The sequence below is a fragment of the Gracilinanus agilis genome, chromosome 6 (assembly GCF_016433145.1).
Source record: "Gracilinanus agilis isolate LMUSP501 chromosome 6, AgileGrace, whole genome shotgun sequence".
NCBI classification, from domain to species: domain Eukaryota; kingdom Metazoa; phylum Chordata; class Mammalia; order Didelphimorphia; family Didelphidae; genus Gracilinanus; species Gracilinanus agilis.
In genome coordinates, this window is record NC_058135.1 from 282249987 (window position 1) to 282277405 (window position 27419).

The window sequence follows — 27419 nt, forward strand, 5'->3', positions numbered from 1 at the left end:
ATATATGTGTATATATTATATATATATATATAGTATTCTCACAATAGTAGTGAAATAGAGAATATTGTATTCTGTACTCTTTGTCTTATATAACAGTCTTTTAAAGAAAATTCACAATTTCAAGTCTTTAGGGTTCTTTAGGTCTATGATTCTGTTGATAGAAATTTAACACACCCCAATGAAAGTTGTTAACGCATTATACACAGAGACGGATACACTGTAGTGAAATCATATGTAATGGACTTCTCTACTAGCAACAATGCAATGATCCCGGAGAACTATGAGGGATCTATGTGAAAGAACATGATTCAAATTGTTAAAATCATTAACCTGGGATAAGATGGGTGCCACCTTGACTGTTAGGGATGGCAGCTGAGAGATTCAGAATGTTCCCAGATGCTGTGAGCTAGGAGCAAACTTCAGTTGGCCGCACCCTATGAATACCCCCTAAGAATTACAGTTGGGGGTCTCAGAACTGAGAGCTTGGACTTGAGCAAACATCTTGGAGCAAGAACTGGGAAAGGGAAGTGAAGGGTGGTTGAAGGGTGGTGGAAGAAGAAGGATAGGCCAGAACATAAACCTATATCCTATGCTTGAATGAGAGAGCTAGTGAGCCATCAATACCATTGGTAGGAGAGCTGGGAGAATACACAGACCATCAATACATATCTACATCAATAGCCTTCCTTATTCTCTGGCTTGGCTGTGGCCAAGTCAGGTCAGAGATAGTGAGAGGGTGAAGACCTCAAGCCTCTACCAGCCTAGCAGTCTCCACTCCTGATCAATGATTAGCCTAGTAGCCAAATACAGCAATAGGGTTTCCAACCCCCAAACCTAGTACCTTGTTATCCTTTCCCCATCAATAGATAAACAGTGTTTTCAAGTACCTTCCTGAGTGGTTATTCTATCATAGCCTTTAGGAAGGGAGAATCAATTACACAGTCAGATCTCAATCCTTTTCCAAAGCCAATCAATAGCCTAATACCAATCAATCCAACCTCAGGATGGGCCTAGAGAAGTTAACCATCCACCTAACCTTTCAAGAGGTCCTCACCTGAGCAACTGTTAGAAAGAAGTCACTGATAGGTTTAACCAACCAAACCTGTCAGGGAGAAGAGGGATAATTTATAGCAACAGGTAGTGGAAGGAGTGGGTGTTCCTCCCCCATCAACTGCAGTTGGCTTAGGTCTTGGGCTCTGATTCCTCCTTCACATATACTGTCCCTAAGATCTATAATACCAGTCATCCTGTAATATCTAGAAAGAAGATCTATAAAGGAATAATAGTAGTAATATTAAGAGAGAAAGAGATACACACAAAGATATACCCTCTTTTTAGATTCTTTTTAACAACATTCAGAGGAAGAACTGTGGGAGTAGAAACACAGAAGAAAAACAACTTCCTGATCACATGGGAGGATGGGGATATAATTAGGGATATTGACTCAAAATGAGCACTCTTGTGTCAATATCAATAACATAGAAAACAGATCTTGATCAATGACACATGCAAAACCCAGCAGAATTGTGCATGGGCTATGGGAGGGGGTGGGAAGAGGGGAAGGATAGAACATGAATCCTGTAACCATAGAAAAATGTTCTAAATTAAATAATCAAATAAAGATCTTAAAATTAAAAAATAAAATAAAATCCTCTTATGAAAAAGGTACAAGATAAGTAAATAAGAACAGAAAGAGCATTTTACAGGCCAGCTTCATTTTCTAGAATAAATTAGGAATTAGGAATTTCCAAGACTACATTGAAAATAGCTAGAGAAGGCATTATTTTCACTAATATTTTCCCCCTTTGCTGGACTTGAAATGTATCCAAAAAAAAGTCAGTGCTACTGAACGGGGGGAAAAAAGTTGTTGCTGATAATTTTCATAAATATTTTGATTTTTAAATCAGAAACTAAGACATACATCTATGGTAATTGTTCCATACTTTCCTCATGGTATTAAGTATCGATCTCAAACTTATCTTCATCACAATTTCCACTTATCAGGATTATACTTTTATTGTGCACATGAGCATTATTTCAGTATTAGGAACTATTCCTCTCACCAAGTGAGTTTCTTATAAATGTATACAAGAATCTAATTCTTTACTATGTTTTACGTGAACTATTTATTAAGTGTATACTTATTAACTTGGATTTTTATATAAGGTCATGAGATTTGTGTAGAGAGTTAAATTTAGAGATATGCAAGAGAGAGCATATAGGAAAAGTAATTTGATTTAGCATTTATTCACACACTGTGGTGGCTTAGGAATAATTCATTATTCAAACAGAGGGTGGATGTAAATTTACTCATGACCTGGAAATATTGAATATAAACCCTTTCTTATAATCAAGCTTTAAACAGAAATATATAAGTAAAACGAATCAATAGAAGATAGAAAGAAGAGTGACCAGTTACCCTTTGAGATTTATACATGAAATTTCTAACTCAGTATCCCCATTTCACTTTAATATTAGCACCATGAAATTAATAATCTTTTAAGACTTTTTCCCATTAAGAAATGGAAGCAGTAATAGATTCTTAGTATGTTAGGCCCTCATTATTTTATTCAATCTTAGCAACCAATGAAGAAAAAAATATAAGAGAAGCAAACATCATCAAAGATGGATTTAAGTCTTATATACTCTATTCTGCCTTTGCACTGGAAATAGCAGAGTTAGGGGAAAGGGAAATAGATTGGTGTGAACCCACTAAATTCATTAATTTCAAATATTAAATAATTATTTCATCTCTTCAGGTTTAAGAGCAAAATAAATATCAGGGATTAAGGAATTCTTTTTGTTCCTGTTCTTTGTACTTCATTTGAAATATATCATATTATGCATTAATATTCTATTTCTAATTTATCTTATATTTTTGAATTTTAAGAAACCTTTGTTTCAGAATTACAGTTAAAATGTTTAAACTGGATGCAATTAAATTACGAATTGATATTTTTAGCAATAAGATAATATCAATAGATATCTAAACACTATTAAAAGTTCAATGGAATATTTTTTTAAAGAAAATATTAAGTTTACTATAATAAACAAAGTTTTAATTTGAAAATCATTTTGCTATAATTTAAAAAAGTTTTTAAATACATAAGATATTTTACAGATATAACGTGAATACACTAATATAAATCTGCTCTTATGTATTCTCTGCATTCTGAAACCTCAAAATGAAGTGAGTTTTAATTAATAAGTAAAGAATGAATGGAATATAATTGTGTGGAAAATATGCAAATACAATTTTCATGGTCTAAGCTATGGTGAATGGAATTTACTAATTGTGGTAAATATTCTTAGGACTACCTCATAACACAGGAATGTTTCCATATTACTATGTTAAGAAAAAAAATTCCCAGGTTCAGCCATGAAACTAAAATTAAATAAAAAGAAAGAAATCCAATGTCTATAATTTGGGAGAACTTTTTCTCTTTAGTCACCCACCTGTTTTATTGGAGATCTTCCCATCAGGGCATTGGATACAGTCAAAGCAGCATATGGGCTGCCCTTCAAGAGATTGCTTCCTGAAGCCAGGGCCACAGGCCACACTGCATGTAGAACTTGGAGTCTGAATTTCCATAAAAGGAAGAAGAAAATATCAGTAAAAGAATGATTGCTAACATGTAGATTCACTGAGGAAATGATGACTTAAGATGTCTTCTAAGGCAGACATTTAAAATAATACATTTGAAGTTTGGAAGTGCAAGGATCATATATTTCTGAATGGAGATTTTGCTCCCAATTTTCCCTGTTCTACTCCATATCATGTTTCCCTAAAGACATGCATATGGACAGAATTGCCACAAGACACAATATAGCTGCTCCATTTTTAAAAATACAAATGTGTTGATAGCTTGTTTCCCCCCAAATATATGACAGTGTATCTCTACAGTGAACTTTATTTTCTACAATAAATGAAGTAATATATTACTGACAGAAGAGGAAATAGTTCTTTATATTTTTGTTCACAAAAAGTCTTGTTATTTGTATTTGAGTATGGTATCCTTAATTTTTCAGGGAGTCATAACTTTAGAGAATTTATAATAAATTATTAATTTAAAATTTTAATAATGAATATTTCAGTTTGATTGAATCTCTTTGATTAATCAAGTGATTTGAATGGTTGATCTTGTTTCTTAGCCTAGTATCTAGAGGTACATCAGCTGATTCATAGAAGGTGGGATTTATGACTTTACACAGACAAATAGAATTGAATTTATATATAAGTTCTATATCAGCAGAGGAAATACCCACATTTGATTTGTTATGTGGTCATTTTGCATTTGCACGACTTCACACAAACCTCCTTGAGATTTTCTGGCCTAAGATACTAGAGTGGCTTACCATTTCCTTCTGCAACAGATTTTACAAACATAAAAACCTGAAGGAAAAGGGATTATATGACTTGTACGGATTCATAGAGCTGTTAAGCATTGGAAGTCAGATTTGAACTAGAGTAAAGGATTCTCCCTGACTCCTGACGTGCTTCCCATTAGGCAAACACAGTTTAATTAAGAATCTTTAAAAGCAGTCATGGAAATTCTTGGGAACACAAACTCATGATCCAATATAGGCTAACCCTTGGTGTTATGGGTCTCTTTTCTGGGTAAAAATTTTCCACTTTCTCTCCTTCTGTTGTTATTCAAATTTGCCCATTTATCTGAGATATTTCAAGATTTTCATCATATGATGAATTTAGATCATAATATAACTTTTTTTCTAAGGATTATGAGAAGAGTATTGAGAAAAGGAAATCAGAGGAATTGAGTTTTTTAACTTAATACTTCAGTCTTGTCCTAGTCATTCCGAATATCTTCAGGAAAGTTCTGAGTTCTAATGAAGAGACAAGTGTCAAGGCTTCTAACAGTCTCATTTATGTAGTTCTCATTATTCAACCTGACTCTTACCTGAAGGAAATCTTCTGGCCAATCTATGTCCTCCTCATTAATACTTAATTCTTTTTCATGAGGAATCACTTCTCCAACTTTCACCTCTGTCCAAATATCATCAGATATTGATTTAAAATTCAGGATATCATATGTCTCAGCAGTCATCGAGGTTCCATCCCCACATAACTCATCTTTGATTCCATTGAGAGGATTAACACACTTCACAAAGTGGTGGAGCTGAAGGCAAGGGCAGAAGTTTGTTCCTACTTAGGGAAAGAAGGGTTCATTCACCCTCCGAAGTTTTGAAAATCAACACAAAATGGGCTATGTATTTGAAGATTACAAAAACTGCCATTCTCTGGGTTCTTATCCTTCAATTTTCATCTTACAAACACTTTAGTAGCAACGAAATATTTTAAAATTACCTCTTTGAGCATTTCATTTTTTCCCCAATAGAAACAGGTTATTTGAGGCTCTTGGCACTATCCATACAGTACTACATATTTGTTAGTTGTTTTTGTTTTGTTTTTATTTTTGTTTTCTGGATCATCATTCCCTGGCTAAACTTCTTTCTCCTCATCTTGTAACAAATATATCTCAGCTGGTAGGTAAATTTCTCTGCCTCATCATTAGTCTTTATAAGCAAGTCATGTTTTCCTTTCTCAAATTTCTCTTAATAGCTACTGAATTAAATTATTTGAACTTCATATCTGTCCTATAGGGACTGATCCCATAGAATTTTAGTTCATAGCAAGTATTCAGTATAATTGTAATTTAAACAATGCTTATGCAAAGTCTGTGGTTTTTGTACCCAGATATATGAGCTTATTTTATGAATTCCACTAGGAGAAGATGATTCCATATACCTCCAGGTTCCCAACATGTCCATCGAAGCAACCAGTTACTCCAGAAGGAAGAAGTAAGACATAGAATACAATTTTCACTAATGGGTTCTCTACTTTTTAAGAAATAAATGTATCAATGATGCAACTGTGTGTATGTTCATTCAAGTGTAAATATCAAATAGTTTACTCAGCATGCATTTGTTGTCAATTATGTTTTAACTTCTAACAACATGTAACAATGAATTACAGTATATAAGCATCATAGTATTGGTAGAACTGTGATCCAGGCCAGAATAAATTCCTTAAATTGGAGTGGAGTTAAAGGAATTCTCCTAACACATAGACTCATGCTGAGAAATGGATATAAGAAAGAACATCAATATGTTCACCGAGATTATTGTATCAGAATTGGAGTAAATGGTAATTATCTAAGAGAATACCTGATTTTGGCACAAAATGTCATGTAATCAAATAAAATAGACAAAAATTAGAGAGCAAGGGATCATATTGAAGTCTCAGATCATTGCAATATTATACAAATAAGAGATGATTCATCACAGAATAATGTGAGTATTTGTTTATTTTGGGATATGTTTTGGGGTTTGGGTTTCGCAAGATTATTCACTTCCGAAAATGAATAACATGGAAATGTGTTTTGAGTGATAATACATGAATAACTCATATTGAATTGGTTCTCAATTGCAGAAGTGGGGAGGGAAGAAATGAGGGAGACAGACTGAATAATATAATTTTGGAAAACCCGTGAAAATTTGTTATTAAAATAAAATAAAGATAAAACAACAAAATAAATGTTGTGAATAGCCCTGTGTCAAATTCTAGGTTGTAAGATAAATGTTATCTTCCAAAAAAGAAGTGGGTTTGTTAGAAGTTCTGATACATCTTTTGCCTCAGTCTGAAGCATTTGGTGGAGAGCATGAGCCAATAAATAAACTCCATTGTAGATATTAGAACTCAGTTCCATTATGACCCTGTCAAAAAAAAGAGGAGGTACCTCTGCAAAGGACAAACTTTCATCGCATTGTCGATACATCATATTTAAAGTGCCTATTTCTGAAAGTAAACAATAAAAGACAATCTGCCAGTAAGACTTTAGGAAAATGTCCTCAGGATTAGCATGGGGATGCACACTTTTTAGGAAATCTGTGAAAGCAGGAATCTCCCTCTTGAATTGAGAAAATATTAATGTACCATGAAAATTACTCATCATTTCATTACTAGAATCTGCAGAATAATCCCAGGAAGCACTGATGACCAACATCTTCCCATATAATGCAAATTCCTTCAAAAATTCTGATAATTGATTGAGGGAGTCTGTAGTTCCATAGATAAAAATCACATTGGATGAAGACTGAAGGATCCTAGACAAGAGTTTAATGTCATCATCTTCGCGTTTAAAGTTTTCAGGAATTCGTTCTGTAAAAGCCAGACATAAACCATTCCAGGACATCTCCTCTTTCAGATGCCTGAAGTATTGTTCCCCTGACATGTCATCTGAAATAATCAGCCCCACCCAAGTCCAGCCAAAATGTTGCATCAATTGGACTGCTGCCATGTGCAGAGTGGATTTCCTGCTGCCCATTTGATAAACATACGGATACTGAACCTCATCAGACAATAGAAGATCAAATGTGCCGTAGCTGAGCTACATGAATATAAAGAAGACAAAACAGGAATGTTGATATAAAAGTAATTTCTGAGTTCTCCTTTAAATTTCACCTCAAGCATTTATCTGAGCCTTATATATTGAAGGTATTGATAAATTCTCTTTAATTCAATTGAAAAGATTTGATGGCAATAGATTAAAAAGAGAAGGCAATTCTGTATGTGGATTCAAGTTTTAGATAACAAAATGACAGAAATAAGAAGTGAGACATTTTGAAAGGAACTCTTAATCTATACTGGATCAAAAATCCTTTTTAGCATGTCTCCATGAACAATTAATTTTCTGTTTGAATCTCTATTTCCTTAAATTCATCATTTTAAAAATTAGCTTCTTTGGAACATCTACTCATTGCTCCAAATTCTTTCTTCATGAGGCAAATAGAACAAACTACAAGTCTTTTGAATAAACTTATACGTTTAATATTGGAGCATTGTTATATATCTTCTTAATTGATCTTATTACTTTTTAATGTTATACAACAATCATTCCTTTATTCAGCCTTTCTATGTTAAGGATTTTATTCATGTCAGGACAAGAAGGAGAAATTTAAGATTGAAGAGTTTATAATCACAAGGAAAACAAAAGTTCCAAATCAAGTGTCTATATGTATATAGGAATAATTTGGGCAACACTGAATAGGATTCAGTAAGCCTTAATATGAGTTGCTAGTCTCTTCTGAAAACCCAATACCTCTTTGGTGTCTTTCAACACTCACCTGTGGCTCCTAGGAGCTCTAGCACACAAAGTGACCACATACCAGTAAAACCTTATTTGCAGATAATTTAAACCAAGTGGAGGGTAACTGTTGTTATGATGATCTTAACAGAGATATTTGGGGAAGCTGAAGAGATGGCCTGAAACTAGAAACCTACAGGACTCACTCCTCCCACACACACAGTCTTGAGTAAGTAGGGAGGGGTAGGTACTCCTTACTCTCACCCCTTCCACCAAGCAGTTGAAAATCAGTTGGAAATGGAGGCAGGACTGATGTCCTCTGGCAAGGCTCAGCAAGGCAAATCTCTAATGATGTTCACTTTCTCAACTTATATTCCCCACAGGTTTGACTGAGGGACAATCGGAGAAGCTTGATGTCTTGTTGTTATCAGGGACAGACAAATCTAAGTTGTATAGGCTGGACAGCTGAAGGAAACTTAGCTGAAGTTGGATGTAAGTATCCCCAGAATAATAAACAGGCACTGCTCCCAAAATATGAAGTTTTTTACTGATAAAAGAGGAAGGGAGGGGGCAGCTGGGTAGCTCAGTGGATTGAGAGCCAGACCTAGAGACAGGAGGTCCTGGGTTCAAATCTGGCCTCAGACACTTCCCAGCTGTGTGACCCTGGGCAAGTCACTTGACCCCCATTGCCTACCCTTACCAATCTTCCACCTATAAGTCAATACACAGAAATTAAGGGGTTAAAATTTAAAAAAAAAAAAGAGGAAGGGAAGGCAGGGAAGGGGTTTAAAGGATTTGGATAAGATCTGGGAAGCCCTGAACTGTTAGATAGAAACTGCCTCCCCACCAGGAGGGAGTGGCAGACTTTTTAGCTAGCTTGCCTCAAAGCCTATAATTATCACTTCTAATATCTAATATAGCTAAATGGTAACAAAAATGTTATTGCAGGGAAGGCCTAGTTTGGCTAAACAGGCAAACTGGAGAGAAGAACCAAAATGGTTCTTGCTCCAGATGGTCTCCAAAACAGTCCCAAACCAGGAAACACAAACAGAGTGACAAGTTCACTTCAACCTCTAAGAATCAACTGTTTAACTGCTTTCAAACTGTTCTCTTACCCAGAGTTCTCCAGGGTGGGTCCCCTGGAATTCTGGGTGAGGCTTGACCCTGTATCTTGCAGGAATTCCACCCTGCCATTTTCCATGTTGCACTGTCTAGGTTCAAACCAGTGAGTCAGATGGGAGGTCTATCTCAAGCAAGTGAAAAGCTTCTCCATCAGAATGGGCTAATGAGAACAATTGGTTCCAAAGGCCATGAAGGCAGCTAAAGCAGTAGCTATTGAGCAAAAGAAGTATAAATTAATTTATGAGTATAATATAATTTGTATACCCATTTTATGACCCAAAAGAATAATAAAAACTACATAAAATAATCTGTGTATTTTTATTTTTTTGTAATTATATTTTGCTGAAAACCAACTTTTTTTAACTGCAGATATCACATGACACTGCATAATCAATGTGGTTTGAGTGGAATTGTACTGATTACTCTTTGGACAATTATTCATGTATTTGAGTGATCCTAACTTCAAATGAATGCTGATATTCGCAACTGCTACTCATAGGAAACTGCTAAAAAAAGGGATGATGGATTATCATGACCTTTGAAGAATGAAAACTGTGAGACTAACAATGGATAATGTAAAGAAACAATAACAGTATAAATAAGTTGTGGCAGAGGAACATCAGAGAATTTACTGAAATATATAATTTCTTACTTTCCTATTGCAAATACCTATCTTCCTTGCCTATGGATGAATGCATTTGGGCAAGCAATTAAATGTCAACTTGCACTTAACCCCTCTTAATTCTGCTTCACTGTCATGATGATGACTCTGTATCCAGACCACACAGGGGTTTTTTCTTCTTCATCATAATAGTCTCTGAGGATCCAGTTAGAAAATGCACATCAGGCATTTGATACTTATTCACCAGAAATAATTTCAACTGAATAAACAATTAGTGTCTAAAGAACACATTACATATCTGACAAATCAGGCCCAGATTAAAGAAGGGAACAAATTCTCAGCTAAAATTCAAAGATCACTGTAAACACAGAATTGGATATCAATTATGAAAATATAGTGTGGGGATGGACAAGTGCTTCATATAGGTAGGATAAATGTACAAAGTAATTTCACAATGAATAGGAGCAAACTTCCTACCCTGGCAATATTCTGTTGTGAGACTGGAAAAAACAAAACAAAACAAAACAAAACAAAACCTCTCTAAACTCAGAGTTTTACTGAAATATAACAAGGTGCACTGAGAAGAGAGGACTATTGCTTGGGAAGATATCTGATTCAAAATCATCACTCAAATGAATACAGTGAGATGCTTCATAGAAGGAACCTTTTTTCTATTTTTTTTTATTTCTTATTTGAAATTTGTGCTTAGGGCTCCTTGATGAATGTGAATTGGCTCCCTGGTGCCAGTACAAATTATATAAAGTATTGGATATTATAAGCACAGAGAGCATATGGGCTGAAAATGGGCAACAGTATTGCCTCACTTACCTGTGGCACTTTATATAGTCCTAACAAGGTGGCCATGGCCATGGACAGTGTAGATGACATCCCTCCAATGGCAACCATTGATTTGTGTTGCCTGTCACAGCTATAGTTAGGGATAGTTGGTCCCTTCCCTGACAACCAGATCAAAGAGCTCTCCACAGCCAATCGATTTTGATGGAAGTTATTGAGCAACTGGTATCCCAGCGTTATGTTGGGCAGCAAATGGGGGTCTTTGTTGATCTCATCCACAGCAAATTGGAGAGTGAGAAAATGTTGGTAATGTTTGAGCATGTAACTAATGTGACAAGAAAAAAGTAAGAATTAGACACAACTTAGCAGGCACAGGAATAGCAGGGTATCATAATGGATAAAATATGGGTAATGAATGTTTCAAAGACTATATGTAAACCATGACTGGTACTTAAAGGGCAGTCATTGAAAGAAGGAAAAAAAGATGTAAGTAGAATGGTTTATACATTGGTTGAAATTGTGAGTGTGCAAATGAGTGTATACACCTTTTCATGAGACACTGGAATCAATGAATGAAGGAGAGACAACTGGAAGAATAGTGTGTTGGCAATAGAGTTGGAGGATTAGCAAATAAACTTAATTACTCCTATTGTCAGTATATGTTAAGGCAATGACCACCGGTTAAGTATAGGAGAATAATGAGATATTGGAAGTTTCCAAATGCAAGTGTAGATTTAGAATAGTTATTGTGGAATGAAGAAAAAGAAATTACCCATAACAAGCATAACCTTGTAACTTTTGTACTGAAATTGGTCTTTAAGTGTTTTTGATATTCTCAATTTTTAATACAACCTGAGTAGGAGGAGAAGCAATAATTACCAGGAATAATCTGGGGCAGATATTGTGCTGATTAGGAATTCATGCTATCAAAGAAATTTCACAGTGGAAAGATTAGACACTGTCCCTTCCACTGATTTTCTCCGTCATTTATTATTTACACATTTATTTCCAAAATACATTTTCTCTGCCAAACACTATTCTTGGAGGCAGAAATCTAAATGTAAAAATTAAACCCTAATGTGTATTTTTCCTTTTATTTGATTCATAGGAAATAACTTGCATACACACACATATAAACATATGTAATAAAAGTACAAAGTAGATGCACAAAAAAACTTACAAAGAAATTTCAGGAATTTAGTTACAATAACTTGAACACTCAAAGTAAAATCTTTATAGTAAGTAGTACACATGATCAGCTTTAAAGGAAGAAAAAGCATTTTGAGAGGCAGAGTAGACATGAGAGCATCTTTCAGACAGCCTGTTAAGATACCATGAAAGAGCTGTGATTTCATGTATGAAAGAAAGCAAGTAAATCAGTTTAGACACAGTGTCAATAACCTGAAAAGAAATGTTGTGCAATAAACCTTCAAAGGAAAAGTAGTTTTTGAGTCAGAGCCTGAAAAGTTCTAAAACTGCAACAGATGTGCTCTAATTTGGTAATGTAAGCCATAATTAGCCATTAATGCTCCTTTGTACCTGGAGCCAAGGAATAATTTTGACACAAACACTTATGTTATAAAATACTATTCTAGCAGCTTTGTGATGACCCAACCATTCCTACCAAAAACTAATATTTCCATGATACATCAGGTCTTCTGCCTTCTTTTAAGGTTCAGGATTCAACAATCTCTAAAATGAATTCATTTAATATTTACATCACTTTAAGCATTAGGAGGTAATTCCTTCCAAGAACCCTAAATTTCTGTGTTGGCAAATTTAAACCAGCTCTCCTATTCATGGTCTTGATTCAAAAGATTAAAAAAAAATGAAGTGAGTTGTCCAAATCAAGCATCTAGTGTACATGATAACATTAACACATTTCCCTAGATTTCCACACCCTCTTTAACCTTCTGTCAATTTTTTCTACAATGCTGAAGATAACACAATCCACCCAAAGTGGTCTGACTAGAATTTTATATTGAGAGACCCTCATATTCTTTGTACTATAAGAAAATTTTTCTCTTTAAATCATTTCATTTTTCACTAAAATTCTCTAATAATTTTTTTCTCATCGTAACCATGTCACTTGTTTTATGTTGGTGTTATTGATTTTAAAGACAAAGTAAAGAATGCATATAACATAGGCAATGTTATTTTACTTGATTCCTTTGCTATCATAACATCTTCCAAGATTGTTTTTGACTTGAGTTTACATTCATTCTTTTATAAAGTCTTCTAGTGGTGTCTTCTGAAAACAGGATGAATTGCACTCTTGCTCTTCACCAAGCCCTTAGAAAAGGTGGGACTTGAGTTATTGCATTTTGGGGACATATTGACTGAAAAGAGTGTGGTCCTTCCCAGTATATACAGAAGAGTGCTCAGTCACCAACTTTTAATATTTTAAAAAAAGAATCCTGACAGTTATTAGCTTTAAGAAATATTTTAGTCATAACAAAACCTAATGAGATTACTGAAATACTTTCTCCATCCTGAGTTGTATGTTCAGAATAAATACAAGATGAAGGAATTCTGGTAAAAAAGAAGACAATTATCAATCAAGAGAAGGACTAAAAAGGAGTACAACTTTGAAGTAAGAATATGAGGAGCCATAATATCTTGTCATATGTAATAGAGAAGAAATAAATGAGAGGAAGGAAAATAGTTGTGAGAGACATTGCTTGTCCGTGCCTTAGCAAAACTTCATCTGCTGACTAGATATTACAGGCAGGAGGAATAAGAAACATTGTGCATTTCACACAACTTACGTTGTATATATATTCTAGAAGAAAGCACAATGCCATTTCCTTGGAGGACACTGTCATAACCATCTAATAGCTATTCTAAAATCAGATTAAATAACTATCTTCTCTCCTAAAACTAAAGAAAAAAAACATGACAAGATTGAAAAAAGTAGTAAAGAAAAATAGGGAAATCAGAGTAAAAAGATTGGGGTTAATAAAAAGAATTGAGCCGATTTTATATATACTCAATCTCTAAAGAACAGGCTTATTAAGAAGGGAAATTTATATATACTCAATCTCTAAAGAACAGGCTTATTAAGAAGGGAAATTATTGACACAAACAGTAATCTCAAATATAGCTAACTTTGCCATATTCTTAATTGATCATTTTTTCAGTCACCTAAATACATGGCATTTTTATCATTTAAAACTTAATATAGTTTGGTATTTTATTTTCCTTTTGCTATTATATTATAATGATAAAAGTCCAATAATAAGTCACTTTCATCATGTTGTCCTCAACCCCATAAAAACTTATAGGGAAAGATAAATATTTTGTACTTTTCCACTGCTAAATTTATCTCAGACAGATAAGACATGAAGCTTTTGGTTGGACAAAATATTAGAGTGATCTGTAAAATTCTGAATTAGTTCTCCTTTCTGGTACTTTATGTAATAAAGTGACTTAGGGAATAGAATAGAAATGTATGATGAGTGAGAAGTACTTAGGGACAGGAGCTTGGCTTTCAGCTTTGAACATTCTGTATTGGAATGCAGCTGGGGGAGGAGTGAAACTCTCAGTGCTGGTGTGAGAGGGTTTTGGAACAGAAGTCCAGCCAGCAATGACTCCATAAGCTAGGGATCTTTGGGATTGGAGAAGCTTGAAGACAACATTTCTCAAGGCAACCCTTGGTGGTGGGAGTGTCTGTTTCTGGTGGACAGTTTGCAGGCATTCTTTCCTACCTGGTATCTATTGGATTATTTGCTGTGCAGGAGTTGGTTCCTGTTATCCTGAAGTCATCAAAGAAGCAGCCTGGACCACTTGTGAGAATCCCAATACCCAAGACTAGAGCTCTGCCTCTAGTCTTCAGTCAAGGCTGTCAGCCTGACTGAAGTTAGGTTGACAGAGAAACTCCCCCTTAGAACTCCATTTCTTGTCAGTTAGGTATTCATAGTTTTAGATATACCTCTCCTACTCTCCTTACCCTTTTAATACATTAAACTGTTTTGTTTAACTTCCTGTTTCTTTCCTCTCACCTCAAAGAACCCATAGTGTGTGCATAGTTCATCTTTGTGTTATTCTCTGGTTTGTGACAGAGACCAGTAATCCCATTGTCATTCCTTCATGAAGGGTTATCAGATTTACTCTGCCTCTGATACCCTATCCTTCTTTGTGAGTTTAATCTGTAAGTGGCAGTTGCCCAAAACACCTACTGGTGTTTACGCTTAGTAAGTTAATGATAGATCTTTTCTCCAGTTCATTATGTCAGATACAGAGTCCCTGGCAAACTTCATCCAAACAGAGGATTTTAAGTAAGCGATTCCAAAAACATCTTCATCCATATGTGTCTGATAAGAAATCTGTTTTTCTGTATTTGGGACTAGTAACATTTTCTCAAATAAGGATATTTTAGGGGAACCTAATTTTGCCACTTGAATACCAATATTAAGTGTATTTCCTCCCTGCTATGTTTCCCTAATCATTGCCCTCGATGAGTTTCTTCCATCCATGGTGATACATTCCTCATGATATATGTTGTCACATAGTGTATGCATATATACTCTCTATCTGTCTGCTTGCTCCACAACACAATGAAAAAGCCTATGATTTTACCAGCTTCCTGAATGCCATTTTCCTTATAACATTCAAACCCAAATCTTTTCATTACCCAAAACTGCGAGGCCAGGTAATTCTACCCAAAAGACCAGTTAGTCAGGAATATCGATGACTACATTTCACCAATGAGAAAAATAACATGGAAATAACAACTTACTATGTTTGTACAGCTTTCCATACTGGAGGGTTTTCGAAAGATTTCTTATCAATATGCGATTCAGGCTTCAGATATAAGGAAAGAAAGGCCCCTATAACTATGTCTCCTTCCTTTCTATACGAGGGGCTGTAATCTCTTTTTAAGTGACAAGGATGCTCCCCCATCTGATATTCAGAAAAAGAAAACTGAAAAATCAGGATCACAAATAATCTAGAGAAAAAGAGCCCCAATTTGCCAAAACCCATTGCCAAATTCCAAAATCTATGAAGTGTTAAAGAGTAGAGAAGTCTAAAAGGAATGTGAGTTTTTTTCATGAATCTACAGACACTTTCACTGTTTCTAAAAATTTTGCTTTTCTAATAATCTTTTAAACTGTTCTATTTAGAACAGTCTCTCATATTTGGGAAATCCTAAGAGGAGACATGTCACAGGCCTCTGTCTAGGATAAAGGAAAAAAGATAGCTGAATAGGGTATATTTATGGGACATTTCTGCCTTCTGGATATTATTCACCTTGTTCCCTCTGGAGAGGGAATGAAAACTGCCACATCTTTATGCCTCTGGAGTGTTAGTCAAAAAAATATGTTGACCAGAGTCTGAAAGGGTGAGCATCTGGGGACCATCCTGCCTTGCAACTTTTCACCTGCATCCTCCTTCCTGAGGTAAAAGCTCAAGAGATAAAAGATGCTTGGCAACCTGCTTCTTTGTTTCAATACCTACAATATTGGCAGTTTCCCTGGGATTTGAGATGTTCAAAGTGCTGTCTGAGCTGTCTCAATTGAGTGCTGAAGGACTTCTGTAGTAGCACTTCTACTCTAGCCAAACTAAATCTCTTCAATAACTTGATTTTTCCAGATATTACATCAGGTAAACTCCAGTTTTAGATGAAAAAGCAGAAAATGAGAGCGATAGTTTCCATGACAAGGCCCAACAGTTCCTAGAAGGTGTTGAATCTAGCCTTGATAACATTAACCACAATACTTTGGCCAGTGGGAGTACACAGTTAACCACTTCTGAAATGAATGTAGACATAATAATAATAAAAACATTCAACAATTGATGATATCCTCACCTTAAGTTTTTCTTCCAGAGATTTTGATCACAACCCAGATATACCTGTCCATTCTGGGGGATTCTTTTCTGTCTTCCCATCAATTTCCCATTGTGAGACCACCATTTATCCTTTATGTATCCTCAATTTCTGAAAGCAAGTCAAATGTAACCACAGAGTATGCTCTCAATTCATCATTTATTGCTCACTTATCATGTGATCCATTCTTCTTATGTTTTATACCTGTATATAAGGAATAATGATCTCAAAGTTTCTTTTATAAAACCTTCATTATAACAAACCCCACTTTGGTAATACCTATTAAAATACTTATTTTAAATATCACCCTTTTCATTAAAGTATTAGAGTTGTCTTTATTGTTCTATGAAGTCATTGGTGTGACCCTTCCTGAATTAACTACTATTAAATATCAAGGAGCAAAATCTTATCTCATAGTATAAATTCAGATAAATAAAATTATCAGTCAAAACAAATAAAGAACAAAAACATGGATAGACACTACAATACTTCTCTATTGCAAAGACAGATTTGGAATCCACAGTGATTTCTGTTCTACAGAGACAATCAAAGACCTAGCAAAAGGAAGGGGCTTATACCATGATTTCCCAGTATGTGACTGAGGAAGATGTTTCAGGGTACCCATGAAAACAAACTTGTTCTTTTTTCAACTATAATTTAATGAAGTGGAGGATGATGATCTCATCAGGAATGATGCAATCAGATGGACCCTGTCCTTCCTGATATGCTGCTTTCTCTGATTAACTCTAACCAGCCATCTTTTACCACTTAGCCCTTGTAATATGTTTCCTCTACCTGTGCTTCTAAACTATACTTCATCACATGATTTCCATGTGCCCATTCTGATTTTAATTCTTCAGGGTGATTTCTACCTTACTTCTAAATTACATTGATATATATGAAAACACCTTACAAAATATGTTTTTTTCCGTAAAATATAATTCTGGTGATCCTACCCAAGGAGAAATATGGCCAATGAATTTCCATTACATATGCTGAAAAGATGAAACTATCTTCTGTGTCATCACGAATGCTTGCTTTAGTTCTGCTCCAGTATAAGTTTCTCTCTCTTTGAATTCTTTGTTACCAGACAAACCAAACTCTGTGATCTTTCTTGCATCTTTGTCCTCTCTTTTCCTTATTCTTACGTTGGATTTCCTTTGTGATTTGCCATTTATTTTTCAAGACCAAGTTTAAATGCCAGATTCCATTATGCCCTGTCTAATATGAACCCCCATCAGGCAGATATCTCTTTCTTTTCTGATAGTCTTTATTTCAAGAGTTAATGTGATATAAGAGTGAGATGGTTGGACATGGATCCTGGAGTAATGGGTTCAAATTGCCATTCTGCTGTTTAACCATTATGTGATCATTAGTGCAAAAATCATTTTGCCTCAGAAATTTAGCTTCCAAATCTGTAAAATGAATCTCAAAATAATTTTATTACATCCTAGTAGTAGTATGAGGGAGGTATTCTATATTGTGAAGCCAAAGCAAAAAAGAAAAAGTTAGTTATCATATTCTTGAATTTTTATCTATTAGGCAATACATACTTATTAAGCACCTCCTTAGTGCCAGGGATTGGGCTACATGCTAGGGATACAAAAGCAGGCCATAGGTGGTCTTTGTTCTCAAGGAGATTACAATCTAATGGGGGAAACAACAGGAAAAGAAGTATGTACAAGCAAGCTATATGTACACAGATATAGGTACATATACATTATAAGTGGGAAAAAATTGCATGAATAAAATTATTTAGACAATTCCCATACACATGATGACAAACTCTAAGAGAGCAGGGATCATATTTGTGTCATCTTTGTATATGGATTCAAAACTTCCTTGAACTATTTCATGGGAATGAATGAAATGAGTGGTTCCTTTTTCAAGTACTCCTTGGTCTGGAAAATCTAAGTCACACATTTCCCATGTATTCTGTGTTACTGTGGATTATATTTCACATGCTACAATACTGGTTTTTTGATGTTGTTGTTGTTTTGGTCATGCCATTATTGCTAACTATTAACTCTACCAAAGGAAGACAATGAGAACAATTTCAAATTCATCTCTTAGCGATCCAGGTCATTGTCCAAGTGATAATGAAGGTAAACACGTTGAGACTACGTAAAGTAATTTACATACATACACACATGCATGGACACACATACATATATTGTGAAGATGGGATTAACTCTACCCTGCCAATTTTTAGGTTTAATCACCAAAAGTGTAAACACCCCAGTTACACTTGAGAGGAGGAAGTCTGTAAACTACATGTGTGAAAGTGGGTGACAAATCAAAACTGATTGCCTGCTCCCTGGCCATGCCTAAGCAAAGCTTTAGCCTATAATTTGTACACATAAAATGGAAGGAATGCACAGGAAGTGATGCAAAAGAAGGACTTTTAAAAAGGAATTACAACTTCCTGTAAACACTTCTTAAAAGTTCTGAGCTTGAGTTGAAGGCTGATGAAGAATCTGCTTAATGGACCTGAGACCTTGCACTTAGTGAGACTCTTCTTAAATCTTTCCCTTTGAACTACCAGGTGGTGAGTTAGAGAGAGTTCATGAATGAAACCCTTGCTTTATTCATCTCTGAGCCCTCTGCCCTTGGCCCTTGGATCAATGCTAAGGCCCCTGTGGCTGAGGACTAGTTAGCCCTGCCTGGGTTGAGACAGGGGCTGGAGGAAAATATTTAGCATGTTATCTTGCCCTCTCCTCTCTCTGATTTTCTTACTTTCACTCTCTCTTCCTATTTGTGAATAAACTACCATAAAGTGATTCTGACTTGAGTTTTTCATTTGTAATTGAATCAATTTTTGGTGACCACCATCTTGTATATTCAGCCCAACCATAATTTTTACACTTTAACAATATGTAGATATGCAGAAATATACAAATCTCTATATATGAATATACCCACATATATGTATAAACATACACACATATATTCATGTATGAATGACACATTTCACCCTGAAGATCTATATGTATATACACACATGCTTGTCATATATATATGACTGTATGAATGAATGAATAAATGCATGAATGAGTGAATGAAAATCTAACTAAAGAAATAGAGAAATTTGCATCTGAAAGGCTGTCATATATTAGGGCCCAAATATGCTGTCTTCCCACCCTCATCCTTTCACTAACATCCCTGCTGTTCTTTTAAAGTTAAACTGACATTCAAAATATATTTGGTAAGCACTTACTAAAGGCTAACCAATATGCTCGCATTTCTGACATTGGCAATTACATATATCAGTAATGTCAATGTGGCTTTAAAGGCACAACACTGTTGTGAGAAAAAAGAGTTGATGGGAAAATAGCCTAAATGACCTCTAATCCACAATGGAAACTTCCCAACACTCAAACTCTTTTAATTATTTCTTTTTCAGTTTATTCTTGCATTCTCTGTTCAAAGTCACATTTTATTAGAGAGGACATGACCCCACAAGAATGTAGACCTCTTGCCTTCTCAAGTAGCCAAAAGACCTCAAATTGGGAGTGCAATACACTGTACAAGCATACAAAGGGCAGAACAAATTCACATCATTGTTTATGAGATTAATAACATAATGGATTTAGAGTAATATGATTGATTACATTAGTGAATGACCTTCCTTTCTTTAAGGAATGCTTTTGTTATTGCATTGGTATCAGACTTAAAGATGTCCTGGCATGAGATAAAGCCAACTAAATTTACAAGGATGTGGACACAGGATTGGACTAAGGTCACCTTGGTTTAGTATTCAGAATGGCATGTGAATTTCATTCAGCTTCCATTGGATATCTTGTTTCTATTACCTTATCTCTACTCATATAGCCACCATCCTAGCTTAATAGTTCATAACTTCCATCTAGTCTATTGAGATAAACTTATAAATATTTCCTTTCTATTATTTTCCACCCAGTCAAAATCATCAAAGTGATTACCTAAAGGGAAAATCTACCAAGATCATCCAACTTAATAAACTGCAGTGGCTCCCTATTACCATCAGAATAAAAAAAGGGACCTCTTTTAGGCACCCTTCTCAATCTGGCTCTTCTTTACCTTGTCATTCTTATACTTTGCTTCCCTCCCCAAACATCCAACTATACTAACATACTTACTGATCATTATATATTACAACCCAGCTTGTGGGAGGAAGATTTGAAGGTGCACCAACCAACTGAAGGGCTTCCTGCTTCTGAAGCTGAGATAGGAGGGTGTTGATCTCTGCTAATCCTGGATACCAAGTTAGTCGGTGAGAATAAGGTAACCTTTTGACTTCTCTTTGGAGTACCTTTTCTCACAAGAAGAAAGTTATCTAAAGAAGACCTTATATCATCTCAATCCTGATAGAGAACCTCATTGTCAAGAGTCATTTGTTGGTGTGAGGCCTGAAACCCACCTAGGTCCGACCCAGCTGGGTTGAACTAAGGAATCCAGAATTCATCCCTGTTTTATCTTGGAAACATGTTACCACTTGAGAAACCAACCGGGGAGGATTATAGAGTCAGTTAGATATAGAGAATGCTTAAGGAAATTTGCCAGAGACTGGAAGGGCTTAGGGAGCATCAAGGAAATAAAGCATTCTCCATGCAGGGAATTTAGAGAGGAGAGGGAAGTGACAAATTATAGTTGTTAGGGAAACCACGTTCCTGAATCCTCCCTTCTCAGTCTTTTGTTTTATCAATAAATCTGTTACTTTTATGCCATCAACTGCTTGGAGTCCTGGTTTGCATACTGGCCTCAATAGGTAAGGCCCATTTGCCTTACTTCACTGAGGGCAACTGATGTAACCAATACACCTCAGTGGACTGCATTTTTTCAGAAGGCACTTCATGACTCATTTAGAAGTCTATGTTCTTCAGGAGACCTTATCCATTCTACCTAGTTGGTAGTGCCTTACTTTCTAAAATTTATCCACAATCTCTCTATGTACCATATGGACCCAAAGGTGTGTTTGATAATAATTTCATTCAATTGTGTCCAGTTCTTCATGATTCCATTTGAGGTTTTCCTAGCAAGGATGCAAGAGTGGTTTGTCGTTTTCTTCTCTGGATCATTTTACCAAGGAGGAAACAGAGGTAAAAATGGTTAAGTGACTTTTTCAGGATCACATGTCTAATCAGGTCCTCTTGACTCCAGGCCTATCATTCTATTGTAGCTAGTGGCCCAAGTCCATTAAAGTATTAGGTCTACTAAAGGATGGGCTATATTTCTGTTTTTTCTTTCTGTTCATAGCTCACATAAATGTATGGAAAATAGTAATCTCTTAATCAACACACTAACCATGTGGGAAGACTCAGGAAAATGTTATTTTTATATTAAGACACTATAAAAAAGATATACTGGCTGTGTGTGTTTTGAATATTCTACTTCCTTACCACTGTTTCTGAATTTTACTGGTGTCTAGTCAACAAGATTTTATTAAGTACTTTTTACATGTCACTCTCTCTGCTAGTTACAGGAAATCCAAAACAAAGCAAAACCACAACCTCTGCCCTCAAAGAGTTCACATTCTAATGGGGATGGGAACAATATGCAAATATCCATATACATGTATGTACAAGACATATAGAGTAAACAGAAGATGATCTAGGGCTGGATCTGATTCTTCTCTGCATCAGGAAATAGATAAAGTCAAGGCATTGGATAGAACTTGTTATATGACTTTCCTTTCCATTAATTCTTACTCTGGGTGATGTTACACATGTATTTTGATATGGCAACACAAAACTGTGTTTAATGAGCTGTTGTGTGGATTAATGACTGTAGAATTCTGCAGCTATGAGGATTAAGGTGGGACTAAAGTTCTTTCAGGAATTTCTATCCTAACTCCAATTCTGAGGCACTTTCTCCATGGGAAGACATGAAAAATGTTATAAAATATTCATTACCCTATTAAATTATGTATATACATATGCACATATACTTATATATGTAACATACATATATGGTTACCTATATATGCATATCGATCTTCTATCTTTATGTAGAGACATACATTCCTGCATATATACAAACTGTGGGTAGCAAGAGAATTTGAATATACACAGTTTTAAGATTAGTGATTATGGAGATTACCCAAATTCTTCCTTTATTTCCTTAATTTAGCTGGTGATAAATATATTCTTTCTTGTGCTCTTGACTGTGTAAGAAAATTGGCTTGTCACTTTAGAACTTTTCAATTCTTCTTCCACTAAGAAGTTTGGTGGCATAGTGGACACATCTCTGGATTTGGAGTTAGGAAGAGTCATGATCATAGTTTGACTTGGACAATTACTAACTATGAAACTATGGACAAGGCACTTTCTTCCTCTTAAAACATAAATCATAAAGCTACATCCTTCACATGGTTATCATGAGAATCAAATGAGACAGCACATGTGAATGGCTTTATATGTGCTGGCTTTTCATATTGATATTGATACTTTCCATTTGCTCAGTAAATATTTACTAAATATTTACCATTGACAAAACCATGTGGTAGAGTATGTTAGTGATATAAAGATCTAAAAGCTGTGTAATTTGGGATCCTGAGGTGCCAGGCCTGATCATGAATAGTCACACTTTCTGACCTTGTCACCTCACACAGTTTCCTGCCTGATGCAATTTTTGGCAATCCACAATCACCACAGGAGCCTGTGTGTTGACAGAAGTATAATCCTGGGACTCTCAACCACCTCCAACCTCCTCTCAAGAGGGATTAGGGTATATTATGGTCTTCTCATAACTTGTGAAGTTGGACAAATCCCTGCAGATTGAATGTATATTGGGACAAATATTTCTAAGTAAATTTTCTATTTGTTTTTCACTACAAACAATAGACTCAAGTACAGATCTCCAGGGCAAGGCAGGCTCCCAAAGGAATTCTTTCTTTGACTGATGTGACTAAATGTGGCTTGAATGAGAGATTCAGTGAAGCTGGCCTCCGGCTTATCTCTACTCATAGTGACACAGAAAATGAACCTTTAAGTTATAAAAAGCCTTAGAAATATACTCTGATTTTCCCAGCCATGTCTATGCCTTAGATGGAGACCAAACTCAAGTTGTTTTTACATGTAAATCAGATTAGAAAGGAATAGATGAGATCTGACATAGCTCATCACTTAATAAAAATTCTCTTTTCAAAAGAATTTGCTCCTACAAAAGTGAGACAGGACACTGATGCTATTGTGCACTATCCATTTGGTTTCCTTTTTTAGTCACTGTATTTGTGCAGAGTCTATGAGCAAGGTTGGAGTCATATTCTCTCAGGCCTTTCTGTTATTCAGCCATTTCAATAGAACCCGACTCTTTCTAAAAGTAGGTGGCATTTTCTTTGCAAAGACCTTGCAGTGGTTTCCTAATTTTCCAGTCAGGCCTTTTTTACCAAGTCTTTATTGTAGAACAATTTCTGATTTGGAAAGAAGTAAAGGATAAAGTATTACAAAATATTTTTTGGAATTTGCCAAGATTATATCAGTGCCAAAAATAAAGAGTAACTCTCTAACTTAGAGGATGGTCAACTTATTGGTGATTCTATATCCAAAGAGAACCTCAAAGTAAGTTCATCCTTGTATGTTCCGAAGTGGAATTATTAAGTGCCATTTTTGTCAATGATTTGGACAAAAGAACAGATAACATATTCATTGAATTTGCAAATCTTCACAAATGGGGTTAAATAATTAACCCATAGGATGACATCATCAGGACCGAAATTACTTTTATAATTTAAATATTTGAACCAAATAAATTATGATGAAATATAAGAGGGATAATTTTAGTTCAATAATCATATTTAAGGTTTGAAAGATGAAAGTTTATATAAATGAAAGAAAAGTCATGATTAGATATCTATCAGAAAATAGTATATAATATTACTTATATGTAAAGTATTATATTACAAATAAAATATATATTTATTTTAAATATATTTAAAATCAGAAAATTGTAATAGACAACAAGCTCAATATGAGTCAGCACTGTGATATATCAACATAATATGCTAACGCAGTACTTGATTAAAGTCAGAGAAGTAAGCCTTCCAATAATATAGATATTACTCATATCTCTTGAGATAAAAACTATAATACTATGGTTATTCTCATTCTGGGAAGGACCACATCAAGATATGAAGTTTCTAGAAGGGGTAGCTGGGTGGCTCACTCAATTGAGAGCTTGGCCTAGAGATGGGAGGTCCTAGGTTCAAATCTGGCCTTAGACACTTCCTAGCTGTGTAACCCTGGGCAAGTCACTTAACTCCCATTGCCTAGCCCTTACCACTCTTCTGTCTTGGAGCCAATACACAGTATTGATTCTAAGACTGAAGGTAAGGGTTTTTTTTTTAATTTCTAGAGAAAGATGTCCTGCTTGAAAAAGGGCCTCAGATACATGTCATATGAGAACATATTGAAAGTACAGAGAGTGTTTAAAATGGAGAAGAAAAGTCTTCTGAAGGATACTGTAGAATTTAGGTCAATAAATATTTCACTGGGCTAAATAAATTCTCCAAATGGTTTATATTCTTTGAGTGATCACATAATTCAAAAAAGGGTACAATTATTTTTTGACTCTGCCACTTCAGGGTAACTATTTTCATGACCAGCAAGCTATTGAACATATGTCTGTTTTAGTTTCCTCAAATGTAAAATGATAATAATAACACCTACCTCCAAAACTTTTTATAAAGATCTGAGTAAATAACTCTGCAAAGTTTTTTGCAATATTTTGAATGCCTCCCTAACATTTATTTCTTATCAGATGAATTTCTTATGCTTCTTGTGGTTTGTTTTGGAATTCAGGGTCTCAAGTGCAAATTTGGATGTTGAAATCAAAGGAGATGAATTTCAAGTATGTAAACTTGCTGTTATTGTCTCTATCATGCCATAATACAAAAATTGTTCCCAGATTCAAATCATTTATCTCAATATATCTGGATCCATCATTGAAATATTTCACTTTTCATTAGACTTTTGATGAGGAAGATATTGAATAATACCTTGTAGAAGAAGGAATTTGCTACATAATTAAATGTTTTTATGGAATAGGAGTTTGTCACTGAGATGAAAATGCATCAAAAAAATCAATTCAGGGGCAAACTCACTAGCCAGGAAAGAGAGCCTTGCTGGAGCCAGACTCAAGGAGATGAACAAATCAGCAGGGAGGTGGCTAGAGGAGAAAGGCAGATAAACACAGCGAAAATGCTCAGAAGATGGCTGCTTAGATGGAGCAAAACTTCAGACCTCCATGCCCTACCACACTGAGATAAAAAACAAAGCATTTCAAGAGGAAAGAAAACCAATCTACAACAATAGAGAGAAGAGGGACCCTACTGCTGGAGAGCTCAAGTGGTATGCCAAGAAAAAGCCCTGAATTCTTGAACTGATGGGTTTGAGGGTAAAGAAGAAGAGGAATCCCAGAACCTCTGCCCCATGTGCTGTGTCTCCAGCAGCTCCTGAAATCTCTGGGCAGGCAAATGCATTAGTCTGGAGAGGGGGCCTTGCTGGTGCTGGAATTAGGGACTTGGGGAGCTGAACAGAGACTGCAGGGAGATGGCTAGAGGAGAAAGGCAGAGAAACACTGCATCTTGCCTCCCCCCATTTTCCCTCCAGGTTTTAACCTCAGGGTACATCAAGCCAAACAGATCAAATCCACCCTGACTTAATCTCATCAATTAAACAGAAAAGAAGTCTGCAGAGGGCAGGGAAACTCCAACACCCCTCTCCCATAGACTGTAGAGAAAGTAGATGCAAACTACTATTACCAGCTGGGGAAGATCTTACATCAAAGCACATTAAAACAATCTTCTTAATTTAATCAGCCAGTAGAGCAGAAAAGGAACAGGAAGGAAAGAAGGAAAAATATGAGTAAACAACAGGAAAAGAAAAAAGAAACTACATTTGACAGTTTCTTTCCAGGAAGTGAACTAAGAGCAAATGAAATAGGAAAAACAAGGAACACAAAGAAAGGCCAAAGATACTCCAATGAATGCAAGGTGGCTAACAGAAAACTTTTGCTTCTGTTAATCATATACAAATATAGATATATAAAAATATGTATAAATATAGAAAAAACTAGAGGTAAAAAAGATGATATTAAGAGAAATGGTAAGAGAAAAAATGGAGTAAATTTATATTCCATAAAGAAGCACATGGGGTGAATAGGGGAGATAACCAATACAGTGGAAGGGTAAAGAGGTTGGAGAGAGGAAAGACTTAATTCTTAAGTGCATTGAAATTAATGTAAAGAGGGAAGAACATTCAAATCCATTGGGGCAGAGAATTTATTTGCACATTATAGAGAAGTAGAAGGGTAACAAATGGTCTGGTGGGAAGGGAAGCAATAGTAGGGAGGGAAAGAGTTGGGGGAGGTAGCTTTAAAAGACCCTAAAGATCAATAAGGGGGAATAAGAAGGGAGGGGAAGAAAGGGAAGTAGCATAAGGGAGGGGATTGAGGGAACTCATTAAAAACAAAATACTGGTATAGAAGGAAATATTGGAAGAAAAAAGGACATGACAAGGTGAGGGAATCAAAATGTTGGGGAATACATAGTTGATAATTATAACACTGACTGTGAATGGGATAAACTCGCCCATAAAATGGAAGCAAATAGCAGAGTGGATTAGAAAACAAAATCTACCATATGTTGCCTACAAGAAACACACATGAGTCAGGAAGACATACCTAAGAGTAAAATTAAAAGGCTGGAGCAAAATCTATTTGGCTTCAACTGAGTAAAAGGTGGCAAGAGTTGCAACCATGATTTCTGAAAAGCCAAAGTAAAAATAGATCTTGTTAAAAGAGATAGTGAAGGTAGCTACATCCTGAGAAAAGGTAGTATAAATAATGAAGAAATAGCAGTACTCAACATTTATGCACCAAATAGTATAGCATCTAAATTTCTAAAGGAGAAACTGGCAGAGGTCAAAGAGGAAATAGATAATAAAACTACTAGTAGGAGACCTGAATCTTC

General features: G+C 35.4%; 1 pseudogene; it reads right to left on the minus strand.

Annotated features, from left to right (window-relative positions):
* Positions 1–10965, minus strand: part of LOC123252741 — a 380070-nt pseudogene extending 369105 nt beyond the window's left edge.
* Positions 10966–27419: the final 16454 nt, after the last annotated feature.